Genomic DNA, 23792 nt, shown 5'->3' on the forward strand with positions numbered 1-23792 from the left:
TAGGTTATAGTTCGGTGAGTTTGGAAAAGTGTATATTTATCCATGTAACCCAGTCAAGGGTTATATCCATCATCCTGATCAAGGAAGAACATTTTTATCACAACCAGAAAGTTCCCTCAATTTCCTTTGCACTCAGTCTTCTTCCCCACAAACCCCTCCATCGTCAAGCAATCACTAATCTAATATTGTCAGTTCTAGAGCTTCATATAATTGGAATCCTTGCATTATAGGCTGTTTTATAGCTGGCTTTTATTGCCTAGTATGTTTTTGAAAATTGTCCATGTTTAGCATATATCATAATTTACTATTTGGGTTTTACTGAGTATTCTTCATACAAAATTTTACATTTTTTAATCCATTCATATGCTCATACACATTTAAATTATTTCCTGTTTGGAGATATGAAATAAATACCTCTAACAATTTGTATATATAACTCTTGGTGTAGTCTTATGTTTTTATTTCTTTTGAATACATCATGCCACTCCCTTCTGGCCTTAAGGTTTCTGCTGAGAAGTCTGATGTTAGCCTGATGGGCTTTCCTTTGTATGTGATCTTATATCTCTCTCTGGCTGCTTTTAGCAGTCTGTCCTTATCCTTGATCTTTCCCATTTTAATTCCTATGTGTCTTGGTGTTGTCTTCCTTGGTCCCTTGTGTTGGGAGATCTGTGGATCTCCATGGCCTGAGAGACTATCTCCTTCCCCAGACTGGGTAAGTTTTCAGCAACTACCTCCTCAAAGACACTTTCTATCCCTTTCTCTCTCTTGTCTTCTGGTATCCCTATAATGCAATACTGTTCTGCTTGGATTGGTCACACAGTTCTCTCAATATTCTTTCATTCTTAGAGATCCTTTTTTCTCTCTGTGCCTCAGCTTGTTTGTATTCCTCTTCTCTAGTTTCTATTTTATTTATTGTCTCCTCCACTGTATCCAACCTGCTTTTAATACCCCCCATCGTGCTCTTCAATGATTGGTTCTCTGACCTGAATTCATTCCTGAGTTCTTGGATGTCTTTCCGTACCTCCATTAGAATGTTGATGATCTTTATTTTGAACTCCCTTTCAGGAGGCGTCACGAGGTCCATATCATTTAAATCTTTCTCGGGAGTTGTATTAATAATTTTACTCTGGACAAGGTTCCTTTGGCGTTTCTTGTTTGTATATGGCGCCCTCTAGTGTCCAGAAGCTGTAGTCTCTGGAACTGCTCAGCCCCTGAAGCAATGTCTGGGGTCGCAGGGGAGTGGTACTGGTGCCTGGGGGGAGGAAAGAGCTGTTCCCAGCCTCCTGGCTGCTGTGCCTGTCTCCACTGCCTGAGCCAGTGGGCCAGTTACACAGGTATAAGTTTTTGTCCCAGAGCAGCCGGGTATGGATCCCTGCTTTCCACAAGCAGCTGGAATCCCAGTCTCCCCAGGAACTCTGGCTGTATTAACTTTCCAACCTGGTAGTCATGCGAGTCTCATGAAAGCACCGTGAAATGTAGGTTTGTGCTCCCAGCACAGATCTCTGGAGCTAGGTATTCAGCAGTCCCAGGCCTTCCACTCCCTCCCTGCTCCATTTCTCTTCCACCCGCCGGTGAGCTGGGGTGGGGGAAGGGCTCGGGTCCCGCGGAGCCACAGCTCTGGTACGTTACCTCGTTCGCTGAGGTCTGCTCTTTTCTCCAGGTGTGTGCAGTCTGACGCCATCCTCTTTCCTGTTGCTCTCTCAGGATTAGTTGCGCCAACTATATTTTCTAATTGTACCCAGTTTTAGAAGGAAGCCTCTGTCTCTCCTCTCACACCGCCATCTTTAATCCAATCCCTATTTCTTTTGAGTATATATGTGTGAATGGAATTTCTGGGTCATGTGTTAAGTCTGTTTGAAAGAAACTGGCAAAGGATTTTCCAAAGTCATTTTTATCATTTTACACTCCCAAGAGAAAATTTGAAATTTCAGTGGTGTTCCATACTCTAAAACTTGGTATAATCAGTCTTAATAATTCTGGCCTTTCTGGTGATACCTTGTTTCACTGTAGTTTTAATACATATTTCTTTGGTGACTAGTGATGTAGAGCACCTTTTATGTGCATGTGTATTCACAACTTAAGAAAGTTGTATTGTTTTTTTGAATTGTGAGACTACTTCATATATTCTGGATATAAAAGTCCTTTCCAACTGTATCTTACAAATATTTTCTTCTAGTCTAACAATGGTTTTGTGTGTGTGCATGTGACTTTAATTTTGGTTATGAAGATTTATTGTTAACAGCTTTATTGTGATATAATTCACATGCCCTAAAGCTCATCCATTTAAAGTATACAATTCAGTGGTTTTCAGTCTATTCATAAATTTATACAATCACTATCACAAGCAACTTTAGAATACTTTCGTCACCCACAAAGAAACCCTACACTCCTTAGCTAACACTACCCAGTCTTTGTCCAACCCATGTTGCTGGCAACTACCCAGCTATTTTGATGTGGTTTTCTTAATGGTGTTTTTGAAGAACTGAGGGTTTTGATCTTGATGAAGTCCAATGTATTTATTTTTTGTATTTTAATGTGATTTTTGTACCTTGTCTAAGAAAATTTTACCCCTAATCACTAATATTTCCTCTAATGCATGCTTCTAGAAATTTTATAGTTTAAGTTTCTTATTTAGTCTAATCCATTTCAAATAAAGCTTTATGTGTGATATAAGATATGTGGTAGAGACAAGATTCTTTCTATATTTTTAAATGGACATATAATTTTTCCTAGCGTGATTTGTTGAAAACTGTCCTTTTCCTTTTGAATTATTTTGGTACCAATATCAAAAAACAAAAATGAAACAATTGACCATACACACGTGTGTTTATTTCTGGACTCTCATTTCTGTTTTGTTTGGGACTGCATTAAATCCAGAGATAAATTTGAGGAGAATTGATATCTTAGCAAAATTTTGTCTTTCAATCAAAAACACTGTGTATTTCCCCATTTGTTGAGCTCTTTAATTTCTCTGGAGTTTTTCAGTTTTTAAGTGTACAGTTCTTGCATGTATTTCACCAAATTTATTCCTAATTATGTTTTTGGATGTTATTTTTGGATTTTTACAATTATTTCCTAATTTTGTAGCTAATATATGGTGTATTTATCTTATATCCCATAACCTTGCTATATTCACTTGTTAATATTAGTGCTCTTAAGGATTTTTTAGAATTTTCTATGACAACAAACATGTCATTTGAGAGCAAGAGCAGTTTTAGTTCCTATATTTATTTCTTTTGTTCACTGGTACTTTATTCCCTATCTTCTAATAGGTTCTTAATCTCACATATTTGAATTTTTGATTTCAACTATTGTATTTTTCATCTCTTGAAGTTGATTTGATTCTCTTATCTTCCAGTTCTCTAATCATTATGTTCATGTTTTTCTTTATATCCTTGAGAAAATTTATAATCTTTATCATAGCTTTTTAACATACTTTCTGCTATAAGCAGTCATTTCCAGTACTTCATGGTCTGTGTCTATAGATGATTTTTTTATTGCTATAGCTAGTATTTCCCTCCTCCTTTGCTTGTCTAGTTATTTTTGAATGGATGCTAGAAATTGTAGGCTGGATTGAATTGTACTCTTTTAAAGAACGTTGAAGTAAGTTTCATATGAATTTTAGATTTTGAGGCTTTCTTTTAAGATTTAGTTCAATGAATCCCCATAAATAAGTTGATACCCATCTAAGGACTCTATCCAATATCCCTGGATAAAGTCTTTAAATTCTGGCTAGTGAGAGTTTAGTCCTGTGTGGACTGTAGGAATTGTTTGACCTACTGCTAGCCATTCTTTTTCTTTAATATTTTTAGGTAGTTTCTCTGATACTCATGCAGATCAATACTCAGCCAGATATTTAAGGTGATCCCTCTGTAGGTCACTGGAGTGCTCGCTCTCGCTCTGTATCTTCCTTTTCTCCACAACTTTACTCCACCAATTCTTTTTTGTCTCCCTTAACCTCAGTTCTGTCTCTATACTCAATGAAAATAACAGACTCTGATAGGTTCAACCCTGTCTGCCATGTAATGCAGAAATGCCTCCAGGCAGTAAGCTCTGGCAATTGTATGGCTTACTTTGTTTCCCTTCTCTAAGAGAGAATAGTCATTTTCTGCCTGTTGTATAATGTGTGAAATCAGTTGTTTCATATATCTGTTGGCCTTCTACTTAAGGAAGAAGTGAAATTTCTGTCACAGGTAATCATTCATGGACAGAAGTAGAATTTTCCTGGTTAGTTTTTATGATTTTCACTTTGCAGCTTAGATTCCCTAACCATTCATCCATTAAGACTTTTTTTCCGTTTAATTCTTTGAACTACTTACTTTTGTTTTATTCTTTGAGTACATTTATAATACTGAATTAAATTTTTGTCTACTAAGTTCACTCTCATGGTCATTTTAGGGTTGGTGTCTATTGACTGCTTTTTTCTTTTAAATGTATAGCAATATTTTAGATCTTGTATGTCTATTATTTTTTTCATGTCTATTGTACATTATTAATAAAAATTGTAGAAACTCTGGGTTTATTTATTTTTTATTAGTATGCAGTTAAATTACTAATCAATCACATTGGACTTATGTAGGCTTGATTTTATGCCTCGTTGGAATCTGTGGAAAGCCTGGGTATTTCTCAAGCTTCTCTTACCTGTGCAATAAATTTTCAAAATTCCTTTATGATATTTCAGGACTTGGTTTTAATTTGTTTTAGGGTAGGTTTAAAGTAAGACTTACCTTAGAACTTGGTCCTTGTTTCAAAAGTTACCTTTTGGCGTGGTATTAACAAGGGTTTAATAAGATCTCTCACATGCTCTCTACTGCTGTATCCTTGGCAATATAAAAACAGTAAAACAAAATAATGTAAACTCTCATCTAAATATTTGCAAATCACACTTTCTTAGGTAATAAGTTTTAGGTAACCAGACGTTGGTGGTACCTTCTGGAACAGGAGCCTATATAAGATGGCTTTGCTTTAGCTTGTTGGGGCTTTATTCATTCTCCTGGAAAGAAGCTTTTTATTTCTAGAATGTTTCCGAAATTAAGGTATGAAATTCACTTTGTTTTTCAAATTATTTTTGTGAATTATACTACATTTAGTCACTTTTGTTTATAGCTGAAACTGGGGATTTAAAATTAACATCCTTGCCCATGAGCTTTATAGGCACAGAAAGAGTTTTGGCCTTGTGTTCCCTGCTGTTCTGCTCTGCTTTATCTATAAAGCTTTATGAGCCAGATGACATCATTATGAGTCTCCTGCTCACAATTTCACTTGGGAAGAGTAAGTGCTCCAGGATCACATGTGCACTCTTGTGCTGGTGTGGTTTCTGGGACACCTTTGTTTACTTTTTGCACAGCTTTTTTGAGTTGGCTTAGGTAGAATTCTACTCTGAGCATTAAAGGCAATGTGTTTCCTACTGAACTTTTTCTCCAACTCGTGTACTTACCATTGCTTTTTCTGGAAAGATTTCAATTGAGGAATGGGAACAAAGATCACAATAATTTTCTGACTGCCATAAACTTTAATTCCCTTGGCTGCTGTTATATTCAGCTCCCTTAGCTGGGCCGTAAGGTCCAAATTCATTTCCAGCTCAAGGAGAGCCTGTGAGCTGCTGGAGAATTCACCCAGCTTTTCACCATTGGGCTTCACAGTCTTCATGTACTTACTGAATATCTTCTCCTTGTTGACCACTGGGCTAAGAAGAGAAAATTTTATTTTTACAGTTTTCTCAGTGATGTATTGGATATAAATACATAGGTACTTAAAGATAGCCAATGAGGTTACATTTCTGTTCATAATCCATTTCATCAACCCTGCCTTTTGTATCATTCAAATGTATCCTCTTCTCTCCACTGTCACTGCCACAATCTCTGTCCAGACTTTTATAACCACCTGCTTGGTTTACTGCCACTGACCTCCTAACATCCACTCAAGAGATCAATAGTTCATTGCCCACATAGCAGTATAGAGGGTATAACAGCATGTAAAAAATGCAAATGCCATCACTTGGAGTATGAAATCCTCCTCTGCACTTAGTGGGAACCATTTATAGATGCAAGGAATGAGAGGGAAAGGAAGATGTATCCTTGAAAAAGAACAAGAAAGTATAACACACTGAACAATTGGGTTCTTTAGTTACTGTGACTTGAACCACCCATTACCAGGTTCGCAGATTTATCTTTGCAAGCTATATTCTTGGATTCAGACAGTTTTTCCACTTTCTCTGGCCCACTTCAAACCAGCTTGCTCCCATCTGATTTATTCATTCTCTTCCCCATGAAACATACATAAATTTCCCATGTTAACTGCTACTTTCAGATTAACAACTTCCTGGACAGTTTACCTGGCTTTATTTGAATTATCTTCTTTCTGTGAATACTGCCTTCTGGACTGTCTCTTCTTCCCTGACTGAACCCAAGTCACTGTCTGAGTGTGTCTACTACATTCAGCCTAGGTTTCCAGAATTAGGTTTCCTGGAAGTTAGAAAATAAAACTACTGCATGGTAGAAGAAAAAAACTATATTATACTATATTTAGTCACTTTTGTTTAGGATAATAGGTATTTTTTTAAACATTTGAGTAGATATTTATTTATTGTAAATTTAATCTGCACTTTCTTTTTTGGTGTTTGATATACAACAAAGAGATTGAACCATGTGTCTGTTTCTAGAGTGCAGTATTTCTGAGGACACAGGCCATTAAAATCTTGGGAGAAGTGCTGTGATAAGGCATATGGAGTGTCATTGAACACTTATTGCAGTCTGCCAGGTAAAGTTTCTTAGGAGAATAACTGAAAAATGAGTAGGAGTCAGCAAGGAAGGAATTGGCGTGGTGTAGGAAAGAGTGTTTCAAAGAAGTACACAGAGATTTTAAAATGTAGGTGGAAGGGACCTCAGAGCATCTTTGTAGGTTAGACAGGGCTTATCAAGGGGAGGAACAGTAAAGTAAGTGGTGACTAGCTCATCAAGGGCCTTGTGAACCATGTGAAGGAGTTTGAATTTTAACCCAATGCAGTGGTTCTTAAACATGAATGTGCGTTCAAGCCACACGGAAATCTTGTCATAGTGCAGAGTTTTACTCCCTAGGTCTGGAGTGGTGCCTGCTGTTCAGCATTTCTTTTTTTTTCCCTCTTTTATTTATTTATTTTGGTATCATTGATATACATGTTCTGCATTTCTAACAAGCTCCTGCTTGTTGCCTGTACTGCAGGTTCATGGACCACTAACATCAAATAGCAAGCTGCTAAGGGAAACAGCTAGGATCTGAGGAATTCAATCAGAACATGAAATGTGATCAATATTTATTTGTGCTCTGCAAAGACGGCTTTGATTTCAGAATAGAGGATTAACTGGAGAAGGGCAAGATTAGATGCAGGAAGATTTCTTAGCAGGCTATTTTGGGAATCCTGGTCAGATACGACAGGAGTTAGGCTACTAGATGGCACTGGGATGGACAGAACTGAGCCGATTCAGAGATTGGGGAGGTAAAAATGAGAATCTTTGAAATAGATTGGACTTTGGAAGTGAGAGAAAGAGAAAACAGAATAAAGAAAGAGTCCTAGGTTCCTGGCTTGGTCGAATTTATTGTTACTCAACATAACAGACAGGACTTGTGTGGGGATTTTAAAACAGTAGAGCTTTATGAAAATGTCATTTTTTTTTCCAGTAAAAATGAGAAATAACTATTATCTCTAAATTTAGATACCTAAAATATTTGGCATGAATATAGAATAAAAGACTGAAATTTTTTTCTTCAGTGGCTCAAATGAAGATTTTTTTTCTTGAGTTTTAATACTTGAGACCAATCAATAAAATTAACTCCCTTGAGTTTGGTATGATTCATCCTAGGAACTGCTCCCCTCCAGTTAGGGGCTAGTGTGATGTTCTAATCGGAACACAGCTGGGTTTCAAAGTAGACCGCACTCTGTTGCCGGTGTAGATGTAGCATTTCTAGTGAGTCCTCAGGCAATAGGAAGAATGACTGGCTTGCCTGCTGTGTGTGGCTGTGGGTCTGGTTCTGTTGTTCTGTCACAGCTTACATTCTCACATAGGTAAAATCCGGTTATACTGAATGGCAGCTCTGAAGTCATATAACAGCTGGAGATAATGCAACATAAGGGAGGATGAGGAAAATTATATATATATACACACACACATACACACATTTTTTTTTTAATGACCAGGTGAAGGCATGCCTAGGAATAAAAAAATCTCAGTCATAAACTGGCAAAGCCAATTCCTGACCAACTACTTCAGTCCCAAGCAGCCCATTCCTGGACGTTCTGCCCTGCTTACTACATGGAAGGTTTGACTCTCCATGGGATAGAGGAGGAGGGAGCAGGAGTCGCAGAGCGTCTCTAGTCTTGTCCTTCTCTTTTGAGTCGGTTTCACTCTCTGGTAAGATCTTACATGTGGTCAGTGCCGGTTTACAAGTTAATGATGGGATCGAGAACAAGTCGGTAAGGCACCGAAAGGCTGACCACCTTTCCCCAGGTCAGTCTGTCATAGAGCAGTTTCTACTTCCTTCTAACATCTTTCATTTACATGCCCAACACTCTCCAAGTAGAGTTAACTTTTCACTGACTTTTCTTCCGGGCGTTAGATCTTAGCAAATGGAGGCTGTTAGTGAGTGCAGCGACAGCCAGGACTCTAAGTTTCTCCGGGTTGTTCTCTTTCTGCTCTGACCTTGTTCAGTTGGACTCTGAATGCATCAAGGATTATGACAAAACCTCTAGTTCAAAAATACTTCCTCACCCTCCTAAACTTATGGACACTAACAATTTTTCTTTCCTCCCTTTATTTTGTGAGGTGGACATATTTTTTTTTTTTTTGCAGCTCTTCATAGAACTACAGTGAGATAATTATTGGAAGTGCAACATTGCTGACTAAATAAAACAGGCTCTTCCCAATTACCTCATTGTGTAAATTCAATTATGACATGGGTTTATCTTCCATAGGTGAATTTCATGGCTATCCAAAAAGTTATTTTGGAAAGTGTGTGTCCACAATGGAAGGCTTTTAGAGACTGTCTAGTGATTAGGTTCTGCCATAGTCCCCACATTTATCTCATGAAGATCTGAGCTTTGGACAGGTTGTTTGACTTGATCAGGCTCAGTGAGCCAGTTCTGGGTGGAGGCAGCATGATTTGTTTACTTAAGTTAGAGCTTTGCATCTTTCATGAGAATAACTTGTTATTCATCAAAAAGAAGGCTTTTTTCTAGCTCCATCCCAGAATAACAGAATTAGGATGTTCAGGAGAGAAATCTGGCATTAGGGTTCTTCAGAGCCACCAAGACATGCATATACGTATGTGTGTAGATCTATACTGAGGAATTGGCTCACTTGACTATGGGAGTCAAGGAGTCCCACCATTCACCATCTGCAAGCCACCGCACCAGGGAGGTTGGTAGTAGAGTTCATCCCATGTCTGAAGGCCTGAGAGCTACAGGAGCTGGTAATGTAAATCTGGTCTGAGGTCGGAGAAGGTGAGATTGGATGTTCCAGATCAACTCGTAAGGCAGGAAAAAGAGACAAGTTCTTTCTTCCTTTGCCTTTAGATCTGTTCAGGCTCTCAACAGATTGGACAGATACAAAACTGCTTTCCTTGGGTCTACTGATTGAAATGTTAATCTCATCTGCAAACATCCCTACAACATTCCCAACAATGTTTAATCTAGGCACCCCATGGCTTATCCAAATTGACTCATGAAATTACCCATCACAAGTCCACCTCTTAACTTGATGCCTGTATACACCTTCTTAAGCCATACTTAATTTCCAAATAAGAATACTAACAAGGTCATAATTCTACCTAGTCTGCTACAGCTATCCTGTGTACAAATGAAAATTCACTAACCACTTCCCCACTAAGGGAGGAAACTTAAGTGATATTACTCTTCCCCTGGATATCCTATAACTTATACTGTCATATAGTTAACCATACTTATACACTGTGGTATAAAATTAATACATCTTAAATGACATGATAGGGGAATAGAGAGAAAAGAAAATGGTGTGTGCATGTATATCTGGCTGATACAGTCTTAGTTTCTGTAACTGGCCACTTGGCTGTAGCTGGTATTTTTAACTACCTTCTTTTACTACCTGTTCTGTATTCTCTTTGTCTTCAGCAAGCACCTCTGTTGGTTGTGGTTCCTAACTGGTGGGGTGACCCGAATATTTGGTCCTGGAGCGCCTGAGCCACTAGTAGTCCTGCCTGGTTAGTGTAGTTTTCTGTTGACCTTAATCACAGGACATGGTAATACTAAGTGATACCCAGGGGATCACCTGGATTATGGAAATATTCTTCCTTGCCTCCATGGCAGAGCAGTTTCCCCTTGATAGTAGATCAGTTACCCCAGCCAATACTGAAACGGATTCCTTGGCCTATTGAGTCAGAAGCATGAGGAGCCTACGTGGCCCATCAGTGTCAGTCTTAACTTTGCATTCAGTGTCGTCTCATTGGTGTGTCTCCTGGTGGAAGTATTCCTTCCTCTAGAACTAAGACCTTTAGGCTAGCAGGGCATATTGTTTCAAAAACACAAAGCAAAAAATTCACTACTGAGTACCAGGGGTACTATCAAACGGTCCCACTGCTTTTCTACCCCGTGTTTCCTAGACCTCAGAGTTCTGGCTTTGGGAGAGACAGCACCACATACTGGTTGCTGATTTAAAGTTATACAGCCATCTGGAGAACCTTGCTACAGCCCTGCAGGGTATTGTCGCCTAGGTGGCACTGTAACTGAGTCTTCAAAAGGCCATTGTACTATTCTGTCATGTCAGTTGCTTCAGGATGGTGAGGTGTAGGGTAAGACCAGTGAATTCCATGAGCGTAGGCCCATAGCCACACCTCTTTTGCTGTAAAGTGAATTCCTTGATCCGAAGGAATGCTGTGTGGGGTATCATGGGGTGGACAAGGCATTCTGTAAGTCTGTGGATGATAGTTTTGATGGACGTACAGCATTCAGGGAAGGCAAATCTGTATCCAGAGTAAGTGTCTATTCCATTGACAGAACACTACCCTTCCATGACAGAAGTGCTCCAATGTAACCAACGTGCTGCAAGGTAGCTGCCTGATCACCTCAGGGAGCGGTACCGTTTTGGAGGCTCAGAACTGGTTTCTGTTGCTGGCAGATTAGGCACTGACTGGTGGCCGTAGCCAGACTGGCCTCAGTGACTGGTAACCATACTGCTGAGCCCAGGCACAACCTCCGCCCCTTCCCTCAGGGCATCTTTGTTCACGAGCCCCTTGCGGATGACAGGAGTATCTGGGGAAAGAGGCCGACTGGTATCCACAGGAAAGGTCATCCTAGACACATGATTATTAAAATCCTCTTCTGTGGAGGTCATCCTTTGGTGAATGAAAAAACACAAATACCTTTATATTTTTTGTCCAAAGAAGTCTATTCCCATACTTCTTCCCCAAATATCCTTGTCATGAATTTTCTCATCCTGTCCCTTCCAAATCCCTGATCATCCCACCAAACCCCTGGCCACAGCCCGTTGGTCAGTATATAATCTCAGGTCTGGCCATGCCTCCTTCTGAGCACAGTGAACAACCAGGGGCACTGCTTAAAGTTCTGCCCACAGGGAGGATTCCCCTTCCCCATTGTCCTTCAGGGATGTCCCAGAGAGGGACTACAGCGCTGCAGATGCTCACTTTAAGGTGGTGCCTGCATATCACACAGAACCATTTGTAACACATACTCCAGGCCTCTATCAACTGATTGTAAAAAAAAAATCTAGGAGGCCCCAGATGCAGCTGGGGAGAGAAGACTGTGCAGCAGAAGAGGGGCTCATGGGCATCTGAGTCACTTCCCCATGTAACTTACATGTGCCTGCATGGCCTGTTCATGTATATACCACTCCCACTTGATTCTGGAGTACTGTTTGTACACCCAACTTTACAACTTGATGTATCAGATAACATCCAGTCCTGACTAGTTGCTATTTCTTGTTCACTAGGTCCAGTCAGCAAAATGTCATTGATGTAATGGACCTGTGGGATGGCTTAAGAATGGAAAGGTGATCAACATCTTTGAAATAAATGATAACATAGGGCTGGAGAGACGTCATATACCATTGAGACAGGACAGTGAGGGTGTATTTCTGGCCTTGCCAGCTCTCCTCCTGGTGCATGTTATGAATGGGGCTGGAGAGAAAGCTATCTGCTAGGTCAGTAGCTGAACACTTGGTATCAGAGGATGAGCTAATTTTCCCAAGCAATGAAACCACATCTGGTATAGCAGCTGCAATTGTGGCCACTACCTGGTTAAGCTGACAGTAACCATTTCTCAAGGCCCATCTGTCTCTGCACAGGCCAAATGGGAGAGTGGAGATGTGGCCATCCCTGCATCTTTCAAGTCCTTGATGACTACGCTAATCTCTGAAATCCCTTCAAGAATGTGGGATTCCTTTCTCCTTAATATTTTCCTAAAGACAGTAATAATGATGTTAGTCCGGTGAAAGGAAATCCCGGGGCAAGATACCTCTAAAAACTGAGATCAGTCAAAGGGAGAAATAAAGTTTAAAATCCATTTATTGCTCACAAAACTGCAGTCTGGGACCATTTCTCTCTTTCCTACTCAAGCAGAAGCCAAAACTTGCCCTCCCCCTCACCTTTCAGGTACAGATAAACCCTCCTTGCCCAGGTAATCACCCATTGATATGGAGATGAACTCTCCACCCCTGAGGAATGATGCAGCTGCACTAAAGCCAGGTGAGATATTCTGGAAATATTACAATTTTACCCACAAATGGCTTCTACTTGGCCTTTCCCAACATGATAGTCCTTACTCCACAGGGCAGGGAAGCAGTGTGCAGATTCTGCCAGCTGCTAAGTAGGTCTGTTCCAAACATGTATTCTGCACCTGGGGAAAAAATGCCGAAGGATGGTTTAGGGACCCACTGATCCACTGTGAGACTGCCTGGAGCTAAAGCCCCATTCCTCACCTCCACAAATCCCTACTCCACCTGGGGGGCCACCATGGTGTTTGGGTCTCCGGGAACTACAGCCTGTTCAGAACCAGTGTCCAGTAGTCCCTGAAAGCTGGGAGTATTTCCTTTTCCCCAATATACAGTTACCTTGATGCAAGGTCATAGATCCCTTTTGTGGAGGTTGGCAGAAGGATAACAGTACATGTTTTGGGTGTTATAATGGGGTCCTTCCTCTAAGGGATCTGGCCTCCCTTTCATTCAAGGGGTTTTGGGTCTGTAAACTGACTTAAGTCTGGAAGTTGACTGAGGAGCTGTGAATCTTTATTCTTATGATTCAGTTAAGACTTTTGTTTCCTTCCCTAGAATTTTGTTTAAATACATGCTAAGTAGGGATTTAGTAGGCTTCTTATCTATTTGACTTCTAGGAGCACCATGATTAGACATCATACATTTGTGTCAGTCAGACCGTTCTGATTGCTATTCTGACCTGCTGACCGCCACAGTGACCGTGCCACCTCGTCTTTGGGGGTTGATGGCTGCTGCTTGGCCCCTGCCTTCCCATGACCAACTTTCTCTGGCTGTGTGCAGGCTCCCCAGTTCCGTGACTGCAGGTCCCGCGGTGAGATGCGGTATGTGGAGAAGAGCAGTCACAGAGCTCCTCAAGGATGCTGAGGCTCGCCTCAGAGTTCCTCACAGGGTCAGTGAAGGGGCGTCCTCGGAGCCCTTCCAGTGTACTTGCGTAGGTGCTTAATGACAAACCTACTCCACCATCCCGCTCTCCCCGAGCCTCTCCATCCCTTCCTCTATGGTAAACTAAGGCATGTCCTGGGATTCCAGCTCACTGTGTGTCACTTCTAGCCCACGTTTTACCCAACCAAGCCAACTAGTAGAGCTCGTCTGAGTCCTTGAGCTACAACTTGGATCAGAATCTTTACTTAATGAGCACATATCAATAAATTAAGCCTGATACAGTTTTATGTTCCCTCCACGACTGTCCCACAGCCTCAGTATCCATTTCCACACATATTCCCCAGATTTCTGTCTGTAAGTCTTAAAAACTCAAGTAATTCTTCTGGAGTGTAACAAGTCCTCATGGGTCACACGTTGTTCCTCAGCTTTAGGGACCTGTTGGGACTTGAGTCTAGTTTTCCGTGAAGAAGCAAAGAAGGGTGGTGGGGTGGGTCCTGAGGAGAATCAGAGGAAGCCGTTAGAGTTTCCTCAGGCAATCAGGTGTAATCACCTCAAATGGAGGTAAGAGGTAGATGCCACTGGGTGTGGGGTGGACGCTTCCACTGACAAAGAAGCCTCATCAAAGTTTAGGGGCTCAGTGTCTCCCCACTTCCTACTTGTCCCCATTCAGATGCACAGAATCCCATTCTTTGCCATCTGGTGCCCTTTCTTTAACAGTAGACACCTTGCAAGGCTGGGAATTCACCTTTCATGGCAATTCAGCCTTTGTAATTCAGGGGATGAGGTTCTGCTTTTGATCTTCAGCAGTTTCAGCTCTGAGGTGCAGGAGCTGATGGTTTCTTCAGGGCACACTCACCGCTCCCAGGTCGTTCACACCAACCTTGAGCTAGGAATTCTCATCCCTGACTTCCTCCTTTGCTTGTACTGCTTTGTCTGGCAACATTAGAAGCAACCAGCCAACATGATTAACATTAATAAAGTTTCTGAAAACGTTATAAAGTTTCATACACAGAGTCATCCACCTCCTTTCTTACAAGTGGCTGATGAAATTAAACGTATCCAGTGTAAATGTTTCATGTATCTCTGTTGCTGCATCATGCCATGGACTATCAGTGCCCTCTTTAGTGGCAGACGTAGTCATAAGCATCTCTAAGTCTAGTCAAATTACAATGCCAATTCCAGAAACCCTGAAACCAATTCAGAAAATGCATCTTTAATATTCTGTTTCTCTAAAACCACTCCAGGTACCAAAATCTGTATTAGTCAGTGTTCTCTGGAGAAAAAGAACCAATGGGAGAAATACAAATATTTTCATGTCTTTGGATATATCATCTCCCTATTCTCTCTCTCTCTGTCTTTCTCATATATGTATGTGAATATACATAATGGGATCCGATAAGAATGGGTCACATGGTTATGGAGTCTGAGAAGTGCCGGGATCTGCCATCTGCAAGGTGGACACCAGGAAAGGCAGTGGTGTGACTCAGAGAGTCTGCAGGCCTGTGAGCCAGGGGAGCCCTGGCGGGAATCCTAGTCCCAGAGCAGGAGGCCTGATAGGAGCTAAAATGTCCCTGAGTAGCCAGTGGGGCAGGAGAAGAGGGTGAATATTTCATTGACCTTTTGTTTTGTTCAGGCCTTCAAGGGATTAGTGATTCCTAACCACAATGGGGATGGCAATCTGTTGAGTCCACTTTTTTGAACACTAATCTCATCTGGAAACAACCTCACAGACACACCTACATACAATATTTAATCTGGCACCCAGTGGTGTACTCAAGTTGATACATACAATTGGCCATCACATCCAGAAATCTACATTATTTAAGTTACCTCCTCACCAGGTGGTTCTTATTTACACTTACCTTTGGGTACTACCAGCTTGCATTATTGGTAGATATCAAATGTGATGCCCTATTGTATAAAAAAGTTCAGCAATATGTTCTCCCAAATATGCATTTTCTAGAAAGTAGATGAAAACTAATGTAACTATGAATTCTGGAGAAATCTTCGAAGATTTAATTTCGGAAGATTCATTTGGCTACTTTATAAAGAAATGTCTGAGCAGATGTGACAGACAATAGGAAGTACAATTAGAGAATCTAACGGATAAGTGTAGTTGTAATGATAAATTGTATCAGCTATACTTTTATCTTTTTTTGCTATTTTAGTGTTTGCTATAATGTGAATTATTGGAAAACTTACCAGCAGGTGGTAGCGCTGTTTAACAAATACACCCCCATCACACATTCAGCAAATGGGACTGAGTTACTGGCACGAGTGCGGCCACATTCTAACATGTCAGAATATTGGATTGTAATGTGGAAAACCAGAGTCCCGGTCCCAGTTGTATTACTTATTGGCCTCATTGCTTTGCAAAAATAATCTAATCTAATAGTGTTTAAAAAACATTGTAAGCAAACTTGGGATAATAATAACTGTCCTCGTATGTTGTTTAAAGGGTGGAAACAGAAAATGGTTGTAAAAGCATTTTGGGGGGGAGGGTGTAGAATGCTATGGAAGTACAACTATCATTTCTTCTTTGTTGTTGTTTCTTTTCTTTATTTCATTTAATCCAGGCATTTGTTTTAAGATGTCTTTCTACTGGCAATAATGGTAGTCATCATGTTGAACCCTAAAAGGATGATACTCATAAGTGTAAAATGATTTCCCATTGATCAGATGTTCAACTATTTTTTGACCATTTTTCAGTTCTGTCTCATTTCTGTGTGATGTTAGATGGTAAAATCCTGTGTTTGTTGAAATTCAGGAGGAGTAGCTCTAGCCTCCAGTACATGATCATTGCTTCCTAACCTTAGCAAATCCATGAACTAAAGAGGGAAAGTCTAAGAGAACCCAAATAACTCCACAGTATTTCTTAAAGGAAATAGCATCTATGTGCGCTGGTGTATTTAAAGTGAAAGGAGCATAGTGAGCCAGTAGTTTACCTTTACTGAGTATTCGCTGTGTGCAGAGATGTGTGCTAATCATGGAAAAGCTTCAAAGGTAAGAACCCAGAGGCTGCTAAGATAGAAGCCATTTCATTCCTGGGTTTGTGGGTTTTGTTTTTTGTTTTTCATTTGACAGATAATTACTGATCATGTTCAATAGACCAGGGACTTTAGTAGGTGCTGGAGATACAGGCTGTACAAGACACCTGTAATTCTCAAAGTTCTGCAGGTGAGTTGCAGACCATGTGTAAACAAAGCAGATACAGTATGTAAGGACAGAGACAAGAACCATGAATGGAGATGTACAGCTGGGTGGGTGCTTAGATTAAAGCCAACCTGGGTAAGACTGAAGAAGAAGAGAGATTCCAGGTGCACAAAATGATACCTACAAAGGCAAGTATTTAATGTGGAGGGAGTAGAGTCTGATAGCTGAGAGCATGGGCTTAGGAGTCAGAATGGTAGGGAATTCAGTTGTAATTCTACCACCGGCAATCTGGGTGATCTTTGGCAAGTTATTTTGATGTTTTGATTCTTGGGTCCCTCTCCTGTAAAATAGAGATGAACAGTAGCATCTATTTCAGAGTGTTGTAAGAATCATATATGAAACTTAGTGTACAATATCTCTTAATGGGGAAAGCGAGCAGATCATCCTGAGATATACAAAATAGGAGAGCAGTTGATGCAAGTCGCCCAATGCTGTGCAGTGAAGTTGGATTCCTGATAGCAGACAATGAGAAGCACAGAGCTCTGTGCAGAAAGAGATGTCAGTGCAAAGATTTAAAAGGTAGTATAGCATGGCATACAGGGAGCTTCAGAACTGAGAAGGAGTGGAGGCAAGAGAAGCAAAGTCATCTCAGGAGAATGGATATGAGGTAATATGAGTTTAGATTTGGGTAAGGCATTTGGAAAGACTTGGTGATGAATTGGATGTGAGATCAAGGGGGAGAAAGGATTGAAGTTATTCCCATAACATGAGCCTAGGGAACTGGGGGTATGGTTGTATCTTTGGCAAAATTAGGAGGCAGGTTTTTTTTTTTAATATGAGGAAAGCAAACATATTTATTTATTATGGAAAAGAACCAGTAAGAAGAAATAAAGCTCCAGGCAGAAGGGTCCAACATCCAGGCTGGACATTTCAGTTGGGAATAAGCTGACTTTCAAAGTGTTCATTGAAACCAGCTGCTATAGGGTGCTTGCAGACAGTAGGAAACAAAGGAAAAAGAAAAATCACATCAGTATATTCCAAGAAAGAATCTTCCTGGAGCTGAGAGAACATTTGAGAAAGTGATAAACTTACAAGCTTCACCGAAAGCCAGACTCTGTTTATAAGACTTGGAAAAGCAATGCCTCCCTCCTGGGCAGGGCTTCCCCCCCCAGTCCCTCAAGTCCCACCCTCTAACAAGGTCAGGATTTGAATGGAAACTGACACATTATAACGAATTTACTATCTGGCCATGTCATGTATAGTAATGTCAAATGTCAGGTACCTCAGGTTCTATTAAATGACCTGTGTTCTTTAGAAAAACAGTTTTCCTTGGTTTCCCATGTAAAGAGAAATGGACTTTTTCTCTGGAACAAGCTGACCACCCATAAAACATGCAAAAAGATGGAACAGTAAAATCCCTTTCAGAAACTCTAGGAAGACGTCCCCCAGAGCCTATCTGCACAAGTACATCAAGCAAATGTATTCAGTATCAGAATTATATGCCCGCTTACTTCTGCCAGCCCGCTTACAATGGTGGGTTGCTCTTTGTCTTTGTAGATGGGGCCATGAACCTGATTCGAAGCTGAGGACCTTAACAACAGTGAAGGCTATTAAAAATAGCACTATTAAGGTCTAATTTATATAAGCTTATGTAAAATCTAGTTTGCCAAATATATGCATTCTAATAACCACTATGGAAGTGGTTCATGATGTAGAATATTTTCAGGACTCTAAAAAGTCGCTGTTTCCCCTTTGTAGTCAGTTTCCTCCCACACCTCTGGCCGCAGGCGGTCATTACTCTGCTTTCTGTCATTGTGGTCATAACTTCTCTAGAATCTCATCTAAATGGAGTGATGTAGCATATACTCTTTTGTGTCTGATGTGTTTCACTTAGCATCGTGCTTTTAAGACTCAACCCTGTTGTGTAATTTGTTTCTTGTTTTTCTTTATGGACTAAACTTCATACTTTATTTGAAATTGATTAGTTTTTCCTTAATGTCTTTTCTCTAGGATCCCATCCAGTATCACAATTTGTTTAGCTGTTATGTCTTTTCAGACTCTTTGGGGCAATAACTCTTTGTTAAGCTCTTTGTTTTTGATGACCTTTACTTTTTTCAGCCGGTCAGATGTTTTAGATAATGTCTTATTTAGAATTATCTGATGGTTTTCTCATGATTTGCCTAGGGTTAAGGATTTTTCAAAGTACAGCCATACCTGTCTAGCTGCTCTTTCCATTATTGAAAGTGTACTACAGCACTTTCCAAATTATGATTGTTGAAATCTTTATTTCTCCCTTCAATTCTGTCATTTCTTTTTCTTACTTCGTGTATTTTGGGGCTATGATGGTATGTACAGTGGCTTTCAATCGGTCATATCGAAGGGATATTGCTAACAACATGCCTTCCCACCTGGCTAAGACAGTATTCAGTTTTCTGCTCTGAAACCTCATTTTTTCCCTCTTTCCAAACTGTTCTGTAGAAGCAAGTCACAAGTGTAGCCCATACTTCAGCGTGGGAGTGATGCACCACCTTTTTAAAGGAAGAGTGTCTATATAAATTACTTGGAATTCTACACAGGAGAGTTGTCTCCTATCCCCATTTATTTATTTATATAAGCATTTATTATATCATATGGGTTTGGGTATTTATTTTGTACTTTGGGTTATCAGTCAATACTATGTTACTTATTCGATTGCGTCTGTTGTCTCAGCTTTGGAAACTGGGAGCTCTTAATGAAAATATATTTAATCTCTCACCATGAATTATAATATTCGTGGCAGATGTTTTATAGACGTGTGGTATCTTTCTGCAAAAGTTGGCTTCTATTTCTGACCTGCTGAGATTTAAAACATTTGGAATAGATGCTGCATTTTGTCAAGTACTTTTTTGTGCATTGGTTGAGATGATCATACAGTTCTCTTTAGTTAGCAAATAGTGTGATATTATATCTATCGTTCCCTTCCCCTGCCTTTTTATTATCAGCCTGACATTCCTGGGAAAATGCCCCCTGGTCATAATTTTTAACCTTTTTGATGTGCTTTGATTTGTTGAAAATTTGAGAACTTCGCGTTTATGTTCTTGAGGGATATCGGTCTGTTATTTTCTTGAATTATCTTGTCTGAGTTTGACATCAGGGCCTCACAGAATTAGTTGGAAAGCATTCCCTCCTCTTCAATTTTTTTGAAAGATTTTTTTGTGTAGAACTGGTAGAATACACCATTGAAGCCACCCAGGCATGGAATTTTCAAGGTAGGAAGGCTTTTAATTACAAATGAAATTTCTTTAGTATATATAATGCTCTTCAAGTTATCTATTTAATCTTTAGGGCATTTATAAAGACATTCTTTGTGGTGGACGGAATGTTCTAGAGCAGTCAGGGCAAGTTGGCTGAGAGTGTTGTTCAAGCCTTCGGTATCCCTGCCGGTTTTCTGTCTAGCTGCTCTTTCCCTTATTGAAAGTGTACTATAGCACTTTCCAAATTATGATTGTTGAAATCTCTATTTCTCCCTTCAATTCTGTCATTTCTTTTTCTTACTTTGTGTATTTTGGGGCTAATGGTATATATATTTATATATACTTATATGTACATATATTTGTATATTTTATATCTTCCTGTGGAACTGATCATTTTATGGTCTGGAAGTGTGTATTTTTTTTCTGATGTTGGTGTAGCCATTCTAGCTCTCTTATAATAACTGTTTGCCTGGTATTTTCCTCATTCTTTCATAGTCAGTCTCTTTTGTCATTGAAATCAAAGTATGTCTCATGGTTAGGGTACAGTTGCACCATATATATCATACATGTATATATATACACACACACACATACATATATATACATATAGTCTCACTTTTGCCTATCTCTGCCTTTGGACTGAAGTTTAGTCTGTTTACTGCATAGTTATAACTATTTAGTATAATAGTTGATGTGGTTGGATTTATTTTGCTATTTACTGTTTTGCTATTTATTGTTCTTCCTTTACTGTCTTATTTTGCTTTAAATAGATCTTTGTTACAGAATCACTTCTTTTAGAATTAGTTGCTCATGGTTCTTTGTGGATTCATGTACAGCTTAATTTAAAATAACCTGCTTTAGATTAATGTTGACTTCATGACAATATAATAAACTTTGCTCCATCATAGCTCCCTCCTGTCTCTTACCTTTTGAGCTATTATTGTCAAATATATTGTATCTTTAAATATTATGATAGACATTATAGTGGAAGTTATAAATACAGTTCTAAATTGTGTTTTACTCTTTACTTTTACATCAGTCAAAAGAAAAACAGGGACAAATGGATTCATACCTTCTCTTATGTTTGTCTAAATAACCATCTTTACTGGTACTCTTTATTTCTGCAGGGATTTAACTTGCTGTCTGATGCCACAGTGTTTTTGCCTGAAGGAGTTCCTTTAGTATTTCTTATAAGGTGGGGTTTGCTAGCAATGAATTCTCTCATTGTTTTTTTTTAAATGCCTCTACTTACCCATTCTTGAAGAAAAATTTGAATGAAGAATTCCTGATCACCGCCTTTTTGATATTATCTATGCTTTAGTGTTGTTAGGAGGGTCTCGCATGGTTCTCACAAGTACTCCGTGATCACCGCCGGGATCAACACCAAAACAAAACCTCTCTGTAGTCACGTCTGAACAGAGATAAAAAAAGAGAACATAACCCAAACTGCCAAAACCCTTCAGGGACCGAAGCAACATGCCCAAGGTCTTGATTCTTCTCTAGGCTTTATTGTCTAATCTCTCATGGCGGTTACAGCAGTTGTCGGGAAGCTCCTCTCCCTCCTGGCGGGCTCCCTTATATTCAGTCACCCAACCAATCCGGGACAGTATCATGCGTGACCTTTAAGCAGATAGGTGTCTCGCGCCACTCTAAGCGGGCAGCACGAGCTGTGCATGGGTACGGAAGTCTGCTGGGCCAATCCCCAACAGGGAAGAGGGGAAAGGGTGATGAGCAGGAAATGGGCGCCATCTTCTCCAGCTGGTGACGAGGCTAAAATACCAGGTCTTAGAACTATCACTGGGCAAGGGAGCTGCGGTGGGTCAGCCCCGGGACTGAGCCCTGGCCAGGGGCCCGGCCCTCACATCTCCCCCTTCTTTGTTTAATATAATGCATGGCTTTTGGATCATGCCTGTCTTAGGTTGCCCAGAGTTTGCAGCATTCTTACCCGTCCTCAGGCGGCAGACAGCTCTGGTCTGTGCCCTGTCTTAGGTTGATATGCGCAGCTCCAGATCTTACCCATCTCTGGCTACTGATCCAACATCTGAAGCCATATATTTGGGGAGACGCCTTCTTCCAGGGCAGCCATCGCTTGCAATAGCACTCGTCTATCCTGTAATTGCTGCTGCCGCACAGAGCAAATTGCCCTGCCAAGGAGCAGCAGTCCGGTGATCATAATCACACCCATAACTCCCACCCTGGACCAAGCCTTTACAGCATCAAACACTGTCATAGCTGATTGAGACATGGAGATAACATTAACAGTGTTAGAGCTAACATTCATGATTTCTAATCTTAGCTGCGCAGTAAGCTCCTCGAGTTCGCTAGACCAGTTTGTGTTCAGCAAGTGTCCCAGCTGTCGGGATAGGTTTGCAGCCCGAGAGAAGTTGTTGAACGGAATGCTGGAAGTACACTGTCCAGTGTAGGAACTGACACAGCCCAAATGCCATGTCTGACCGAGCAAATCCAGTTGTTCCTGGAGAAGGTCCACATGCTGGTTCACCAAGCAAAGTCTCTGCTGATAGGTTACTCAGGGGCAGTGGCAGTGGCCATGCCTTTACTACTCCCCATAGCTGTCTTTGCTCGGGTCTTGCTGGCGGCAGGGTCCACCCTAGGATCGTGAGCGCTATCAGCATCAGCATTCTGTTCTTCCATCCTCGAGTTTTCCACTCGCCTCATGTATCGCTCCGGTACCCAGATAGGTTGGTGTTGGCCCTGTGGGAAAACAAACAGAGCCTTGGGTCCAGATAAGTACTGGGTCCGGGCCTTTCCAGTTACCTTCCAGCACATCTTTCCACAGTACTTTGGGTTTCCTGTCAGGGTCGGCAGACTGACTGTGTCTTTCAGCCGCACTCTGGCCGTTTATGTCCAATGTCAAAAAATTTAATATAAATAGGATGATATTAAGTTTATCTTTAGGGGATTTGTAGTCTGCCCCTATTCCCCCTTTTTGTTTTATTAGAGTGGCCTTGAGTGTTCTGTGTGTGCGCTCTACTATACCCTGTCCTTGAGGGTTGTATGGAATACCCGTTGTATGAGCAATGTTTAGAGTCTGAGTAAATGTCAGAAACGGTCAGGATGTATATGCTCGTCCATTGTCAGTCTTCAGGTGTTTAGGCATGCCCCAGGCAGAGAATGCCTGTAGGCAGTGGGAAATAACATCTCGGACTTTTTCGCCCATGTGGCAGGAGGCGAAGATTACTCCAGAGCATGTGTCAGCGGACACATGAACATACTTCATGTTCCCAAATTCGGGGATGTGTGTGACGTCCATTTGGCACAGGTGGTTTGGTAGTAGTCCTTTTGGGTTTATGCCTTGAGATGGTAGGGGTAGGAGAGCAACGCACCATTTACAGCTGAGGACTATGGCTCTCGCTTGCTCCCTTGTAATAGGATATTTCATCCATAAGGTGGTGGAATTAACATGAAAGAGCTTTTGGTAATTAGTGGCCTGTTCTACCGGGTTGGGTAAATCTAGGATGTACGGGCTGCGGGTTAGTTTGTCCGCTCTCCTATTTCCTTTGGCAAGCGGGCCTGGGAGTGGAGTATGAGCCCTGATATGTCCAATAAAGAAAGGATGGACCCGATCCCAGATAAGGTGCTGCAAGCTTCTAAGTGTTCCGGCGACCGGCGATGTCTGTCTAACGTGCCCTGCATTTTCTATAATGGTAACTGAGTTAACTACATATTGACTGTCTGACAGGAGGTTAAATGGCTCGTGGGGAAATAATTTAAAGGCCTGCACCACTGCCAGCAGCTCTACCTGCTGGGCGGATGTCGCCGGGAATGTGAG

General features: G+C 40.8%; 1 protein-coding gene and 1 pseudogene across 1 annotated transcript in view; one reads left to right on the forward strand and one right to left on the reverse strand.

Moving 5' to 3' along the window:
- LOC140845911 (isochorismatase domain-containing protein 1) overlaps positions 1 to 23792 on the forward strand; it is a 183041-nt gene that overhangs the window by 44563 nt on the left and 114686 nt on the right. The gene's annotated exons all lie outside the window — the stretch shown is intronic.
- LOC140846096 (small ribosomal subunit protein eS7-like) lies at positions 3381 to 5963 on the reverse strand (annotated as a pseudogene).

This window comes from Manis javanica, chromosome 14 (assembly GCF_040802235.1).
Source record: "Manis javanica isolate MJ-LG chromosome 14, MJ_LKY, whole genome shotgun sequence".
NCBI classification, from domain to species: domain Eukaryota; kingdom Metazoa; phylum Chordata; class Mammalia; order Pholidota; family Manidae; genus Manis; species Manis javanica.